Source organism: Convolutriloba macropyga, chromosome 9 (genome assembly GCF_964194025.1).
Source record: "Convolutriloba macropyga chromosome 9, txConMacr16.3, whole genome shotgun sequence".
Taxonomy (NCBI): domain Eukaryota; kingdom Metazoa; phylum Xenacoelomorpha; order Acoela; family Convolutidae; genus Convolutriloba; species Convolutriloba macropyga.
This window is the reverse complement of record NC_134476.1, coordinates 61,881,856-61,898,380: the sequence shown is the minus strand read 5'-3', so window position 1 is coordinate 61,898,380 and position 16,525 is coordinate 61,881,856. Positions and strand designations below refer to the sequence as shown.

The 16,525-nt window shown below is 34.4% G+C and overlaps 1 protein-coding gene across 1 annotated transcript in view; it reads left to right on the top strand.

Moving 5' to 3' along the window:
* The window catches only part of LOC142345923 (ATP-dependent RNA helicase DHX8-like), a 468,212-nt gene that overhangs the window by 393,771 nt on the left and 57,916 nt on the right, over nucleotides 1–16,525 (top strand). The window lies entirely within an intron of this gene.

Below are 16,525 nucleotides of genomic sequence, written 5' to 3'. Positions count from 1 at the left end.
TTTAATCTAACTTTCGTTTAACAAACAATATTATTGATTATTGTCGCATCGTTATCCAATCTATGAAAACAGACAAGTTTCTATACTTAATAACTTTCGGTTTTTGAAGGTATTGATATAAATTGGTGCTTGGAATCAAACTGACAAATGGTCAGTCAAACACCTGGTAAAAGAACATCTTTACCGTTTAATTTCATTTGTTGCTAACATTAAAATGTTAATAAGTTATAGTTTAGCGGTTGTAACTTTTATAAGTATATTTGAATTCACTTCTTTCTCTTTTTCATCTGTCTCTATTGTTGTAACTCAACTGTTTATTTTGAGACGTTGCTTTATTTCATAAATTTGCTGAATTATAGGATTAAAGGGTAGGAACTTAGAGGGCAACATTGCCCCGTCCTCCTGTCCTCTCCGAGATAATCTGTTAAATTTTGTATGTATAATATTTTTTTGGATAAATAAATTCTTTTTTTCTTTCTTTCTTCTAAACTGATTAATCGGTTTTATCGGAGAAATTTTGGTGCCGCGATTTGTACTGAAACAAAAATTTGATGAAATCATAAACCCTTTTCCTATCCTATACTGATGTTATGGATTCACTGTTGCACAAAATGATACTATTCAATTGTACACACACTAGCAAAAAAAGGCAATGTCTACTAATAGTATAAAGATGTTCATGTACCTCACGTAAAAAAAGACTTTATATGTGGATTTGTGGACTGATGGAACCCTCTGGCGTCTTCATCCTCAATGGGCATCTACAAGCATAAAAGGTTAGTTTTTTAGTCTGGACATGAACGCATTAAAGGTCTGATGAACGCACAATTTTTTTGTGCGTTCACCAGACTTTTCGTGCGTTCATGTCCAGACTTTCGTGCGTTCACCAGACTATTCGTGCGTTCATGTCCAGAATTTCGTGCGTTTTTCCTTGTTTCCAGACCATGTAAATTTGAACGCACGACACCCCCGTCGTGCGTTCATCTGGGTCTGGACACATCGACTTTCCGTCTGGGACCTCAACCTGGGTAACGCGAAAATTGCCTTTTAAAGTAAATAATAGAGTCTGGAAAATTTAAAGGCTATAATACTAAGAAACTGTTCTTGATCCTGCTCAAGTAGTTTGCCCGAAAGTGGAACCAGAACACAGTGACACCTGACATTTCCTGAGAACCGACCAATAGGAATGGTGCAGAATTGACAACAACGGGTACAATTGAATAGTATCATTTTGTGCAACAGTCAATCCATGAAAACTGTTCGAACTTTTCATCAAGATTGATTAGCGGAATGGTGGAGGCTCATACGGAAGATTGGTTTCTCTTCGACTGAAGTAAAAAAAACTGTAATATTGAACCAAGTCTTTCATTTTCAATTATATCTTTTCGTAGCTTCCTAAATTAAATATTTGTAACAACCAATCAGAAAAGCCATTCCCAATCGCAATTCCATATCGGAAGTTCATTTTTTGCAACAATTTACTTGATAAAAATTTGCAACATCTGCATCAAAAAAAGTGAACAAAACCTCCACACAATAACGTCGATTCTGTAAAGTTTTGGTCGAATATAGGAAGCTTCAACCAGATTGATCTAATTAGGGAGCATATCAAAATTAAGAATCAGACATGTTCAAAAGAAGACAAAAACGCGAAATTGTCCTGTACAATTCAAATCATAATTTTAACTACTAAGAAAACATCACTGCATTGATAGAAGTAGTGCTATGGGAAAGAAAATTTTTCATCAAAATCTACTTCATTGCTTTGCCTCTTATTGAAAAAAAAATAAGTTTTCGTGTTACATCCTATCATTTTTAAAACACTTACCACCAGTGGCGCTAAATAATCTGAATAGCGCATCAAAAACTTGAATAGCACCATTTCTTTAGAAAAGCTAATCATGGCGTCAATTGACATGAATAGCGCCTCAAAATTTTGTTGCCTATTTTTGTCTATATATTCAGTCAAAATGTTCTTGGAGATCCATTCTCTTCATTTTGCTTCTCGTGATTAGTTGCTAATTTCAACTCGTTATTCCACAACAGTATTATTTATCAAGTCTAGTAGACAAATTTAGGCCAGCCAATTCTTTAGGCGAATCCTATTGCAAGATTGTACAAAGTGTACGCAATGAGCGAAACGACTGATTGATATACAATCTGAGATTGAGTCCTCAATTACAGTACACAAACATGATTGTGTACGACCCGGAGCAGCCATCTGCTCAAAATTCGACCCCTCTAGGCATTGAGCTCTTTTGGGAGAAACCAAGCTCGTAACCCCCTCTCAAATGGGAGAAGTGGCCGATCTAAGTGAAGTTAGTCCTCCTAGCGAAAAAAAATTATCACAATAGACACTCGGCCCTCAACCAGAACAATTTCAACTTCCACTTGAATCGATCTATGAAGACACCATTCGAGGATCATCTGTTCAATCAAAACGCGAGAGATTAGCCAGGAATGCACAGTTGAAGATGAATTGAGAAAAACGCTCTCAACGTGAATCAGAAATCGGGATCATGTGTGGTGATAAGCTTTCGAACCAAACAGGTCAGAAAACTGTCTCTATGATATACGTTACCCTTGAAACGAAAGGAAGGAGGATTGTTTGTAGCCTAAAACTGTGCCTCAGGACGGATACTTTAACCACAAAAGAACTCTGTTGTATCATGAGGGAGGCATTCACACGACCAAGGAAAATTACGCTTGATAGCTTACAACCAAACAAATCAAAAGGGAAACAATTGGATATTTTTCATGAAAAACTGAACGAATTGTCAGAAGAATGTGAAAAATGTGGTAGCAAGTGTTGCAAGCAAAACTCTTCAAATTGAACCAAAAACACAATTCTACAGAACGAAAACACAAAAGTGGGCTTTCTGAAACACGTGTTAAATGTGACAATTCTCGCTCTCGAATTGATAGCTGGAAACCAACAACAATTGCTTCGAGATTTTTCAATAGTAATGGAGAAATCTTCGTCCCGATACTGCAAAACACTATCACTTCAATATTCTAGTTGATGACAATACCATCACGTATCAATCGATTCCAAACTGGCCTCTATGGACATACCGACATGCCAGCCGAGTTCCTAAAAGCCATGGATTATACTCTCATAGGCATCAGAAAATTTTTCGCTTTCTTGAAGTTATATTATTTCTAAGTAAAGGGTCCGAAGAAGACCATTTGAATTTAGAAACATATTGTATTACAAAACTCGATGCTGATACCCTTCGTACAAATATACCAACATGTCATTTCGCTAAGGAAGAAATTTTGTGGTTAGGTATCAACATTACTCATTCGGAAATTTATCTCTCGAATCGAACACTTCTGCTCTTTTTGCACTCAAAAAACCTCATAAACTTAAAAAATTTTCGTTCCTTTCTCGGCACTTTTCTCCTAACCTTTAATATACTCTAATAAGAGACCTTTTTGCTAATTTGCAAAATTCTGGAATTCAGAAAAAAATTAATGAGAGAAACAGTCGAACCCGCCCATGCATTAAGTTAAGGAAATAATATGGAACTTGGCCAGCAAAACCAGCTGCAATTCTCTAACACTCAGTCTAATCTACAAGTAAAAGCTATAGTATCACAACGCCAAATTAGTCACTCGAATCAACGTCAAATCTTTCAAGTACAAATTTGACCCGCAAATAAACTGTGTCGATATTTTAGTCCCACTTGGTCAAGCAATCATAAAGACAAATGTACTCCGTACGGCAAAACCTGCAATAACTGTGGCCTCCAAAAACGTTCTGCTGGTGAGTGTCGTCAACCCAAATTCACTTCAACAAAAACTTCCCGCCCAAATGCGAAATCAATTGACGGAAATACAACCAACGCCTCCGTTTTAATGATTTCAAATATTAATTATAACCCAGAGTGCAAATCCGTCTACGATAGCTCAGATTACAGTGTGGTAGCAAGTGTTGCAAGCAAAACTCTTCAAATTGAACCAAAATCACAAATCTACAGAACGAAAATACAAAAGTGGCTTACTGAAACACGTGTTAAATGTGACAATTCTCGCCCTCGAACAATCAACAGTTGATAGCTGGAAACCAACAGCAATTGCCTCGAGATTTTTCAATAGTAATGGAGAACGATATTGTATTAATGAGTTGGAGTTATTCGGATTAGTTTGGTCCAATGAACATTTAAAAAATAATTCTATAAAAATTATCTTCAGTTTTAACCGAAGATCGAGCTCTCCTCTCAAATTCAAAACATCTCTTCTGCCAAATCCCATAAAAATCATTTGTGACAATGGGTCAATCGTCTCTAACCATTGCAATCTAAAATTGAGCATTTGCCTGGCACCAAAATGGGCTTAGTAGATTATATCTTCCGTAATCCATGTCAACCAGCAAAAATATTTCACAATATGACGAAGTAGTCTTGGTCGCTGCTTAATCAAATATACAACTGCATGCTAAACTACTACAAAAAGAACAAAACATTTCTGCCATTCATCTCAAAAAACTCCGTTTAGATAACATATATGATGCGTAGACTCAAGGTACGCAGCAATCTAACATCATAATAAAATTCTAAACACCGACTACGCACCACTTGTAACAACGCGATAAGAACAGCACATTCAACTGATCCTAAAATTTTCGCCAATAAGCCGAAATTTTTAATTGGCTTGATGCAGGCTCCAAAGTAAAGCAATGATGATGCTGAATTTGTTGTTTTCTCCGAAAGCCTAAAAACACTCATTGATATAGACCTATTTGACGTGCTCGGAACGTCATTTCCCCAAAATTCTAAAATCAATTGGATTTAATATGGTCAAAAAAATCAGTACACAATGTCCGTTTAAAACTAGATTAGCGAACTGATTCCCAAATCTTATTCCACGTATTGGACAATCTAAAATACAAATGGTCAAATCAAGCTTTCACAAACAATTCCAACCAAAGCATCAAAAATGCCAGAAAGTGCTTATCAATCTACAAAAGAGAATTGATACTGAAATTTAAAAAATTTTTACCGAAGGACATCTAGAATAACTTAACAACTGCTCAGGTCAATATTTTATGTCAACCATTGTTATCCCAGTTAAACGAGATCAAACTACAAAATTAGCTCTTGATTCAATAATTCTTAACAAATCCATTCATAAAGCTAAATACCAGATTCATAATATTAACAAACTAATTGATAATTTATCACAAATAATCAAAAAATACCGACGTGAACCATCTTACAAAATTTTTTGTCTACAGTGTTCTCAAATACGCTTAGAGTCAATTAAATCTTCATCCTCTTCTTCATCATACTGCAAAACACTATCACTTCAACATTGTAGTTGATGACAAGACCATCACGTATCTATGGATTCCAAACTGGCCTCTATGGACATACCGACATGCCAGCCGAGTTCCTAAAAGCCATGGATTATGCTCTCACAGGCATCAGAAAATTTTTTGCTTTCTTGAAGTTATATTAATTCTAAGTAAAGGGTCCGAAGAAGACCATTTGAATTTAGAAGCATATTGTATTACAAAACTCGATGCTGATAACCTTCGTACAAATATACCAACATGTCATTTCGCTAAAGAAGAAATTTTGTGGTTAGTTATCAACATTACACAGTCGGAAATTTCCCCTCTCGAATCGAACACTTCTGCTCTTTTTGCGCTCAAAACACCTCATACACTTAAAAAAATCAACGTTGCTTTCTCGTCACCGTACGTTGTATTATTAAATTTTTTCCCAATTTAGCTATATTATGTCAACCTTTAAGACCACTGCTGCAAAAATCAACTAAATTTATTGGGACTGAAGAACATATTATTTATTTTAATACTATTAAAACTCTCATCGCAAATCAAACTGAAAACATTCACCACAACCCACAGTTCGGGACACGTGTGACAATTCTCGCTCTCGAACAATTAACAGTGTATGACTGGAAACCAACACCACCTGCTGCAAGATTTTTCAAAACTTTTGAAAAACGATATAGTAATATATAGTTTGAATTACTCGGAATAGTTTGGTCCAATGAGTATTTTCAAAATCAGCTCTATGAGAAATGACATTCAGTTATAACTGGCCATCGAGTTCTCTTCTCAAATTTAAAGGAACACCGTTCCAACAAATCCTATAATAGTCGTTTGTTACGATGGGTCGATCGTCTCTAATCATTGCAAATTAAATTCGAGCATTTGCCACCACCGAAAATGGTCCTAGTAGAATTTATCTCCCATAAACAATGAAAACCAGAAAAAGTGTTTCAAAATAAGATAAAGTATTCTTAGTCACTACTTTATCAAAAAACAATTGGATGCTAAACTACTACAAAAAAATTATTTCGGGCAAACATCTCAATAAACTCAGTTTAGATAACATATATGATGCGTAGACTCAAAGTACGCAACAACCTAATCGTGATAATGAAACTTTATGTAATTGGCTCTTGTATTGGCATAATGCAGGCTCCAAAGGAAAGCAATGATGATGCTGAAATTGTTGTTTTCTCTGAAAGCCTACAAACACTCATTGATAGAAACCTGTTTGACGTGCTCTGAACGTCGTTTCCCTAAAATTCAAAAACCAATTGGAGTTAAAATGGTCAAAAAAAAATCAGTACACAATGTCTTTAAAACAAGGTTAGCAAACTGATTCCCAAATCTTATTCCACGTATTGGACAATCTAAAATACAAGTGGTCAAATCAAGATTTCACAAACAATTCCAACCAAAGCATCAAAAATGCGGGAAAGTGCTTATCAATCTACAAAAGAGAATTAATACTGAAATTTAAAAATTTTTTACCGAAGGACATCTAGAATAACTTAACAACTGCTCAGGTCAATATTCTATGTCAACCATTGTTATCACAGTTAAACGAGATCAAACTACAAAATTAGCTCTTGATTCAATAATTCTTAACAAATCCATTCTTAAAACTAAATAACAGATTCATAATATTGACAAATTAATTGATTATTTATCACAAATAATCACAAAATACCGAAGTGAATCATCTTACAAAATTTTTTGTCTACAGTGTTCCCAAATACACTTACAGTCAATTAAATCTTCATACCGATACTGCAAGACACTATCACTTCAATATTGTAGTTGATGACAAGACCATCACGTATCTATCGATACCAAACTGGCCTCTATGGACATACCGACATGCCAGCCGAGTTCCTAAAAGCCATGGATTATGCTCTAATAGGCATCAGAAAATTTTTTTGTTTTCTCGAAGTTATATTAATTCTAAGTAAAGGGTCCGAAGAAGACCATTTGAACTTAGAAACGGATTGTATTACAAAACTCGATGCTGATAACCTTCTACAAATATATCAGCATTTCATTTCGCTAAAGAAGAAATTTTGTGGTTAGGTATCAACATTACTAAATCGGAAATTTCCCCTCTCGAATCGAATACTTCTGCTCTTTTTGCACTCAAATCACCAAATACACTTAAAAAAACCTTTGTTCCTTTCTCGGCACCGTACGTTATATTATTAAATTTATTCCCAATTTAGCTATAATTTGTCAACCTTTAAGACCACTGCTGCAAAAATCAATTAAACTTATTGGGATTGAAGAACATATTATTCATTTTAATACTTTTAAAACTCTCATCGCAAAGCAAAATGAAAACATTCACCACAACCCACAATTCGAGACAAGTGTGACGATTCTCGCTCTCGAACAATTAACAGTAAATGACTGGAAACCAACACCACCTGCTTCAAAATTTTTCAAAACTATTGAAAAACCATATAGTATGATTAGTTGGAAATACTCGGAATATTTTGATCCAATGAATATTTCCAAAATCAGCACTATGAGAAATGTCATTCAGTTGTAACTGGCCATCGAGTTCTTCTCTCAAATTTAAAAAAACACCGTTCTAACAAATTCTATGATAGTCTTTTGTGACGATGGGTCGATCGTCTCTAACCATTGCAAATTAAAACTGATCTTTTGCCACCACAGAAAATGGGCCTAGTAGACTTTATCTCCCGTAAACAACAATAACCAGGTAAAGTATTTCAAAATATGATGAAGTATTCTTAGTCACTACTTCATCAGATATACAATTGGATGCTAAATTACTACAAAAAAACTATTTCGGGCAAATATCTCAATAAACTCCGGTTAGATAACATATATGATGCGTAGACTCAAAGTACGCAACAACCTAATCGTGATAATGAAATTTTAAGTAATTGGTTCTTGTAATTGGCGTGATGCAGGCTCCAAAGGAAAGCAATGATGATGCTGAATTTGTTGTTTTCTCCGAAAGCCCAAAAAAAACCTCATTGATAGAAACCTGTTTGACGTGCTCGGAACGTCATTTCCCCAAATTCTAAAACCAATTCGAGTTATTATGGTCAAAAAAATCAGTACACAATATCCATTTAAAACTAGATTAGCAAACTGATTCCCAAATCTTATTCCAAATATTGGACAATCTAAAATACAAGTGGTCAAATCAAGATTTCACAAACAATTCCAACCAAAGCATCAAAAATGCGGGAAAGTGCTTATCAATCCACAAAAAAGAATTGATTTTGAAATTAAAAAATTACTTATCGAAGAACATCTAGAAAAACTTAACAACTGCTCAGGTCAATTTTTAATGTCAACCATTGTTATCACAGTTAAACGAGATCAAAATATAAAATTAGCTCTTGATTCAATAATTCTTAACACATCCATGCATAAAACTAAATACCAGATTCATAATAGTGACAAACTAATTGACTATTTATCACAACTAATCACAAAATACCGAAGTGAATCATCTGAAATTGTTTTTCTACAGTGTTCTCAAATACTCATACAGTCAATTAAATCTTCATCCCGATACTGCAAAACACTATCACTTCAATAATGTAGTTGGTGACAAAACTTTCACGTATCTATCAATTGCAAACTATGGACATGCCGACATGCCAGCCGAGTTCCTAAAAGCCATGGATTATACTCTCATAGGCATCAGAAAATTTTTCGCTTTCTTGATTTTCTATTAACTCTAAGTAAAGATTCCGAAGAACACCATTTGAATTTAGACACATATTGTATTACAAAACTCGATGCTGATAACCTTCGTACAAATATACCAACATGTCATTTCGCTAAGGAAGAAATTTTGTGGTTAGGTATCAACATTACTCAATCGGAAATTTCCCCTCTCGAATCGAACACTTCTGCTCTTTTTGCACTCAAAACACCTCATACACTTAAAAAAATCTTCGTTCCTTTCTCGGCACCGTACGTTATATTATTAAAATTATTCCCAATTTAGCTATAATTTGTCAACCTTTAAGACCACTGCTGCAAAGATCAACTAAATATATTGGGACTGAAGATCATATTATTCATTTTAATACTATTTAAACTCTCGTCGCAAATCAAGCTGAAAACATTCACCACAACCCACAATTCGAGACACGTATGACGATTCTCGCTCTCGAACAATTATCAGTGTATGACTGGAAACCAACACCACCTGCTTCAAGATTTTTCAAAACTTTTGAAAAACGATATAGTAATAATTAGTTGGAATTACTCGGAATTTTTTGATCCAATGATTATTTTCAAAATCAGCTCTATGAGAAATGACATTCAGTTATAACTGGCCATCGAGTTCTTCTATCAAATTTAAAAAAACACCGTTCTAACAATTTCTATAATAGTCTTTTTTGACGATTGGTCAATCGTCTCTAACCATTGCAAATTATAAATGATCATTTGCCACCACCGAAAATGGGCCTAGTAGAATTTATCTCCCGTAAACAATAATAACAAGATAAAGTGTTTCAAAATATGATGAAGTATTCTTAGTCACTACTTTATCAGATTTACAATTGAATGCTAAATTACTAAAAAAAAATTAACTATTTTGGGCGTTTATCTCAATAAACTCCGTTTAGATAACATATATGATGCGTAGACTTAAAGTACGCAACAACCTAATCGTGATAATGAAATTTTATGTAATTGGCTCTTTTAATTGGCATGATGCAGCCTCCAAATGAAAGCAATGATGATGCTGAATTTGTTGTGGTCTTCGAAAGTCTAAAAACACTCACTGGTGGAGACTTGTTTGACGCGCGTGGCACATCTGTTACCCAAAACTCTAAATCCAATGGATGTAATAAGATAAACAATATCAGTACACAATGTCCATTTAAAACTGGATAGCAAACTATTTTCGAAATCTTATTTCACATATTGGACAATCTGAAATACAGATTATCAAATCAAGATTTAACAAACAATTCCAACCAAACATCAAAAAATGGAGGGTACCTATCAATCAACAAGAGAGTTAATACTGAAATTCAAAAAATTTCTTGAAAAAGGACATCTAGAAAAACTCAGACACTCAGATCAAAATTTTATGTCACCCATGGTTATCACAGTTAAACAAGATCAAACTATAAAAAAAGCTTTTGATTCAAAAATTCTCAAGTGCATTCATAAAATTAAATACCAGATTCCCAAAATTGACAGACTAACTGATTTTTTATCACCAATAATCACAAAATACCGAACTGAATCATCTGACAAAATTGTGTTTTCTACAAAAGATCTCAAATATGCTTATAGTCAATTGAATCTTCATACCAATACTGCAAAACACTTATAATTCAATATTGTAACTGGTGACAAGGCCTGCACGTATCGACTCAAAAATGGCTTCTGTGGACATACCAACATGTCTGCCGAGTTCCAAAAAGCCTCGGATTTCACTCTCAGAGGCCTCAAAAAAGCATTTTGATTTCTTGAGGACATATTAAATCTAAGTAAAGGGACCCAAGAAGACAATTCAATATTAGTAAAAAATTGTATTACAAAACTCTATGCTGATAACTTTCGTATAAATTTCGCAACATGCGATTTCGCTAAACAAGAACTTTTGTGGTTAGGTAACAACATAATTCAATCAGAAATTTCCCCTCTTGATTCGAAAATAATGACGATTCTTGCCCTCAAACAACTAGCGTTTGATGGCTGGAAACCAACATCACTTGCCTCAAGATTTTTAAAAAATTTTGAAAAACGATATAGTAATAATTTGTCGGAGTTACTCGGAATAGTTTGGTCCAAGGAATAATTTCGAAATCAGCTCTATGAGAAATGACATTCAGTTATAACTGGCCATCGAGTTCTTCTCTCAAATTTAAAAGAACACCGTTCTAACAAATTCTATAATAGTCTTTTGTGACGATGGGTCGATCGTCTCTAACCATTGCAAATTAAAACTGATCATTTGCCACCACCGAAAATGGGCCTAGTAGACTTTATCTCCCGTAAACAATAATAACCAGATAAAGTATTTCAAAATATGATGAAGTTTTCTTAGTCACTACTTTATCAGATATACAATTGGATGCTAAATTACTACAAAAAAAACTATTTCGGGCGTTTATCTCAATAAACTCCGTTTAGATAACATATATGATGCGTAGACTTAAAGTACGCAACAACCTAATCGTGATAATGAAATTTTATGTAATTGGCTCTTGTAATTGGCATGATGCAGGCTCCAAATGAAAGCAATGATGATGCTGAATTTGTTGTTGTCTTCGAAAGTCTAAAAACACTCACTGGTGGAGACTTGTTTTACACGCGCGGCACATCTGTTACTCAAAACTCTAATTCCAATGGAGGTAATATGATAAACAATATCAGTACACAATGTCCATTTAAAACTGGATAGCAAACTATTTTCGAAATCTTATTTCACGTATTGGACAATCTGAAATACAGATTATCAAATCCAGATTTAACAAACAATTCCAACCAAAGCATCAAAAAAGTAGGAGGGTACCTATCAATCTACAAGAGAGTTAATACTGAAATTCAAAAAATTTTTATAAAGAAAGACATCTAGAAAAACTTAGCAACCACTCAGATCAAAATTTTTTTTCACCCATGGTTATCACAGTTAAACAAGATCAAACTATAAAAAAAGCTCTTGATTCAAAAATTCTTTACAAGTGCATTCATAAAATAAAATACCAGATTCCCAAAATTGACACACTAATTGATTCTTTATCACCAATAATCACAAAATACCGAACTGAATCATCTGGCAAAATTTTGTTTTCTACAAAAGATCTCAAATATGCTTACCGTCAGTTGAATCTTCATATCAATACTGCAAAACACTTATAATTCAATATTGTAACTGGTGACAAGGCCTGCACGGATCGAATCAAAAATGGCTTCTGTGGACATACCAACATGTCTGCCGAGTTCCAAAAAGCCTCGGATTTCACTCTCAGAGGCCTCAAAAAAGCATTTTGATTTCTTGAGGACATATTAAATCTAAGTAAAGGGACCCAAGGAGACAATTCAATATTAGTAAAAAATTGTATTACAAAACTCTATGCTGATAACCTTCGTATAAATTTCGCAACATGCGATTTCGCTAAACAAGAACTTTTGTGGTTAGGTAACAACATAATTCAATCAGAAATTTCCCCTCTTGATTCAAAAATATTGACGATTCTTGCCCTCGAACAATTAGCATTTGATGGCTGGAAACCAACATCACTTGCCTCAAGATTTTTTAAAAAATTTGAAAAACGATATAGTAATAATTTGTCGGAGTTACTCGGAATAGTTTGGTCTAAGGAATAATTTCGAAATCAGCAATATGAGAAATGACATTCAGTTATAACTGGCCATCGAGTTCTTCTCAAATTTAAAAGAACACCGTTCTAACAAATTCTATAATAGTTTTTTGTGAAGATGGGTCAATCGTCTCTAACCATTGCAAATTAAAACTGATCATTTGCCACCACCGAAAATGGGCCTAGTAGACTTTATCTCCCGTAAACAATAATAACCAGATAAAGTATTTCAAAATATGATGAAGTATTCTTAGTCACTACTTTATCAGATATACAATTGGATGCTAAATTACTACAAAAAAAATTATTTCGGGCATGCATCTCAATAAACTCCGTTTAGATAGTAAATATGATGCGTAGACTCAAAGTACGCAACAACCTAACCGTGATGATAAACTTTATGTAATTGGCTCTTGTAATTGGCATGATGTAGGCTCCAAATGAAAACAATGATGATGCTGAATTTGTTGTAGTCTTTGAAAGTCTAAAATTACTCACTAGTAGAGGCGCGCGGCACATCTTGTTTGAGGCGCGCGGCACATCTGTTACACAAACTATAAACCCAATTGGAGGTAATATAATGAATAATATCAGTACACAATGTTCATTTAAAACTAGATAGCAAACTAATTTCCAAATCTTAAAATACAGATTGTCAAATCAAAGTTTAACAAACAATTCCAACCAAAGCATTAAAAACGTAGAAGAGTACCTATCAATCTACAAGAGGGATTTAATACTGAAATTATAAAATTTATTAAAGACGGACATCTAGAAAAACTTAACAAATCATCTACAAAGATAAATACCAGATGCCTAATATTGACACATAAATTGAATCTATATAACAGATCATAACAAACTACCAAACTGAATTACATGGAAAATTTTCGTATCTACCAATGATCCAAAATATGCCTATAGCCAACAAAACCTTCACCTTGATAAGACAAAACACTGTAGTTTTTAGCATTGCGAATGATGGTTGGACTGGCACGTATAGCTTATAGTTTTAAAAGGTGGCTTTCATGGGCTCGCTGATTTGCATTCCAATTTCCAAGAAGACATGAACCATGCCCCTTTAGGACTCAAAAACAATTTTTACTTTCTTGTTAAATTATTATTCGTAAGCAAAAGTACTGAAGAAAACCTTTTTAAACTAGTTACAGATTGTCTTACAAAATGCTGATAAACTTGTATGAGTCTGCCAAATGCTAATTAGCCTAACCAGAAATATCGTGGTTAGATTAAAAACATAACTCAGTCAGGTATTTGCCCTCTTAAATCAAAAGCATCTGTCATCCTCGTAGCAGCTTTGAACAATTCACAAATGATGGATGGAAACCCACAACTTTTGCTTATAAATTTTTAACCGAACTTTAAAAAAAACGGTATAGTTAAACGGACCTTTTGAATTACTACTTCAGTAAGTTGGTCATTAGAAAATTTTTAAAATGTCCCTACGGTACAGAAGTTTAGGTTATAACTGATCATCGAAACCTCATTACTAATCTTAAAAATCCAATGGTCTAACAGCCGCTTATCACGTTGGGTCCACAATCTTTTACTCTGTCAATTTAGAATAGAGTTTTCGCCCGTAGCTAATGGGTGTAAGGGATAATTTCTCTCAAAATCTAAATCAACCAGCAAAAAGCATATCAAACTATGACGAAAAAATTTTAGTTGCTACGCTCTCAAATATCCAATCTGACGCAAAACTATTAGAAACCGAAAACAATATTTCCGCCATTCTTCTGAATAATTTCTTTTTAGATACAATACGCGATATGAAATACACTACTAAAAATCAATCTAATCATGCTACTCAATCTAATCATTTGAAATATTGATTACGCATCGCCTGTTCATTTTATTTACAAATTGAACTCACCCGCAGATCAAATTATTCCAAATCATTCCAAAATTATCAATTCGGATGTCAATCATGCACCGCAAATATGATTGCCTGAAAAAAATTTGAAACCCAAATATACTATTTGCAATTTAACCACACCGAATTAAGCTAATTTAACTACTGTTTGCGGATCGCAAGTACGCTTGACTCAAAACGAATTAATATTTTTGGTAAGTAAGTATATGGTAAGTAAGTATTTCTCGCTATCTTTTTGGTAACCAGGTGGAAAAATTTTGCTTTAAAATTAATATAGATTTAATCCCAGCCCCAGCAAACAATCACCGGCACTTGGCCTAGTGGGACGATTTATTAGAACAGTTCGGCAACGTCACGCTTGAATTAAAGAAGCAAATAATGAAAAAATTACTTTTAATATTCAAACACCGAAACAAAGAACTACTTGGATTTCGTCCTTCGAGTCTTTTTTTTGGTTGTCATGCTAACACTCCGCTCAGCAATATCAGTACCTCAGCTAACACTTTGATTTAGGTTATGATAAAGTACTTAATTTATATTTAGACGAAGCAACCGTAAAAGCTAACGAATTTCTCCCTGAAGACTGCTGGGGGAACTACAATAATGACAAGGAATTTGAGCGGAAGGTGTGAAGAGCATCTCAAGAGCTTAAAACAAATGAATTTGAGGTACGAGACAATAAAACCCGCTTTTTTCGATCGGCAAAGGTACACCAACCTTGGACCCTCAAAGACTCTCCAGTACAACTAGTCTGGCAAAAAAGTAACACCCATACAAATGATTCAAGAAAAATCAAGGCGGCCTGTACCTGGTGTTGGCTATCATATCAATAGTGCAGAAAACGGATCAATACACCTCAGTAATACGGAAACAGGGGAAACTAGAAGTCACAGTTCGAGACAGTGACCTAGCAAAAATCGGAACTCGTGACGAGAGAAAGCCCAAAGTTCGGGATTACATTAAAAGTCCGACAAATGTAGCATCGTAAACGCGGCAACGCAATCGACATATCTTTTGCAAAATCAAAAACATCACGCGCAATGCGAATACCTATGCACAAATTTCCAGCCAATCCTGCCCTTCAAATAACTGAACAAGTTGAAATTCCCGCTACTACATTCGATCAGCCAACAATTAAACCTCCACCAACTAACGCCCCAAAAGAGACAAGGCTCAAGCAACTGGTTCCCTATCTACCTTCCCATTAGCGTGATCTTCACATCAATACTAGTAGACTTTGTATGGACGAAAAAAGACGCCATTCCGCATGCGCCATTCCGCATGCCACCACTCCTTGTTTGCTCAACAGAATGCAAATCTTTCACGGCAATTGCCAAAAACCTTATAACAATTATACTTGTCAAGCATGTATCGTAAGCAATCAGCATCGTAAACAATATATATATATATATAATCAGGAAATGCAAATAGATATCGCAGATCCCATCAATAATGAAAGAGAACAAAAATTTATATACTAACGTGTTTTGACAGATTTTCCAAATAACCATCTGCCAGAATTTTTGATACTGCAAACGTTTCGATTGTAGTAAAATTTTTAGATAATTGAATACAGTTTCATGACGTACACCTTTTTTTAAGAATAGACCAAGATAGTTGTCTTTATGGTAAACAGGTAGAACACAATTGCATAAAAGATAATAAAGAGTTAATCACAGTCCCGGCAAACAATCACCTGGAATTTGGTTTATTAGAACGATTTATTAGTGCAATTATGCAAGGTCTTGTATGAATTAAAGAAGCAAAAAAGGAAACATTTTCCGTAAGCATTGACTCAGAAATTAAATTAATACTTCAGCAGCTTCGGATATGCAAACAAAAAAACTGCTGGGATTTTGCCCTTCGAGTCTCATGTTGGTCGGCGTGCTAACGCTCTAAGTACATAATCACTATTTAGACGAATAATCCGTAACTCTTAACTAAAATTTGTTGTAGTCTTCGAAAGTCTAAAATTACTCACTAGTAGAGACTTGTTTGAGGCGC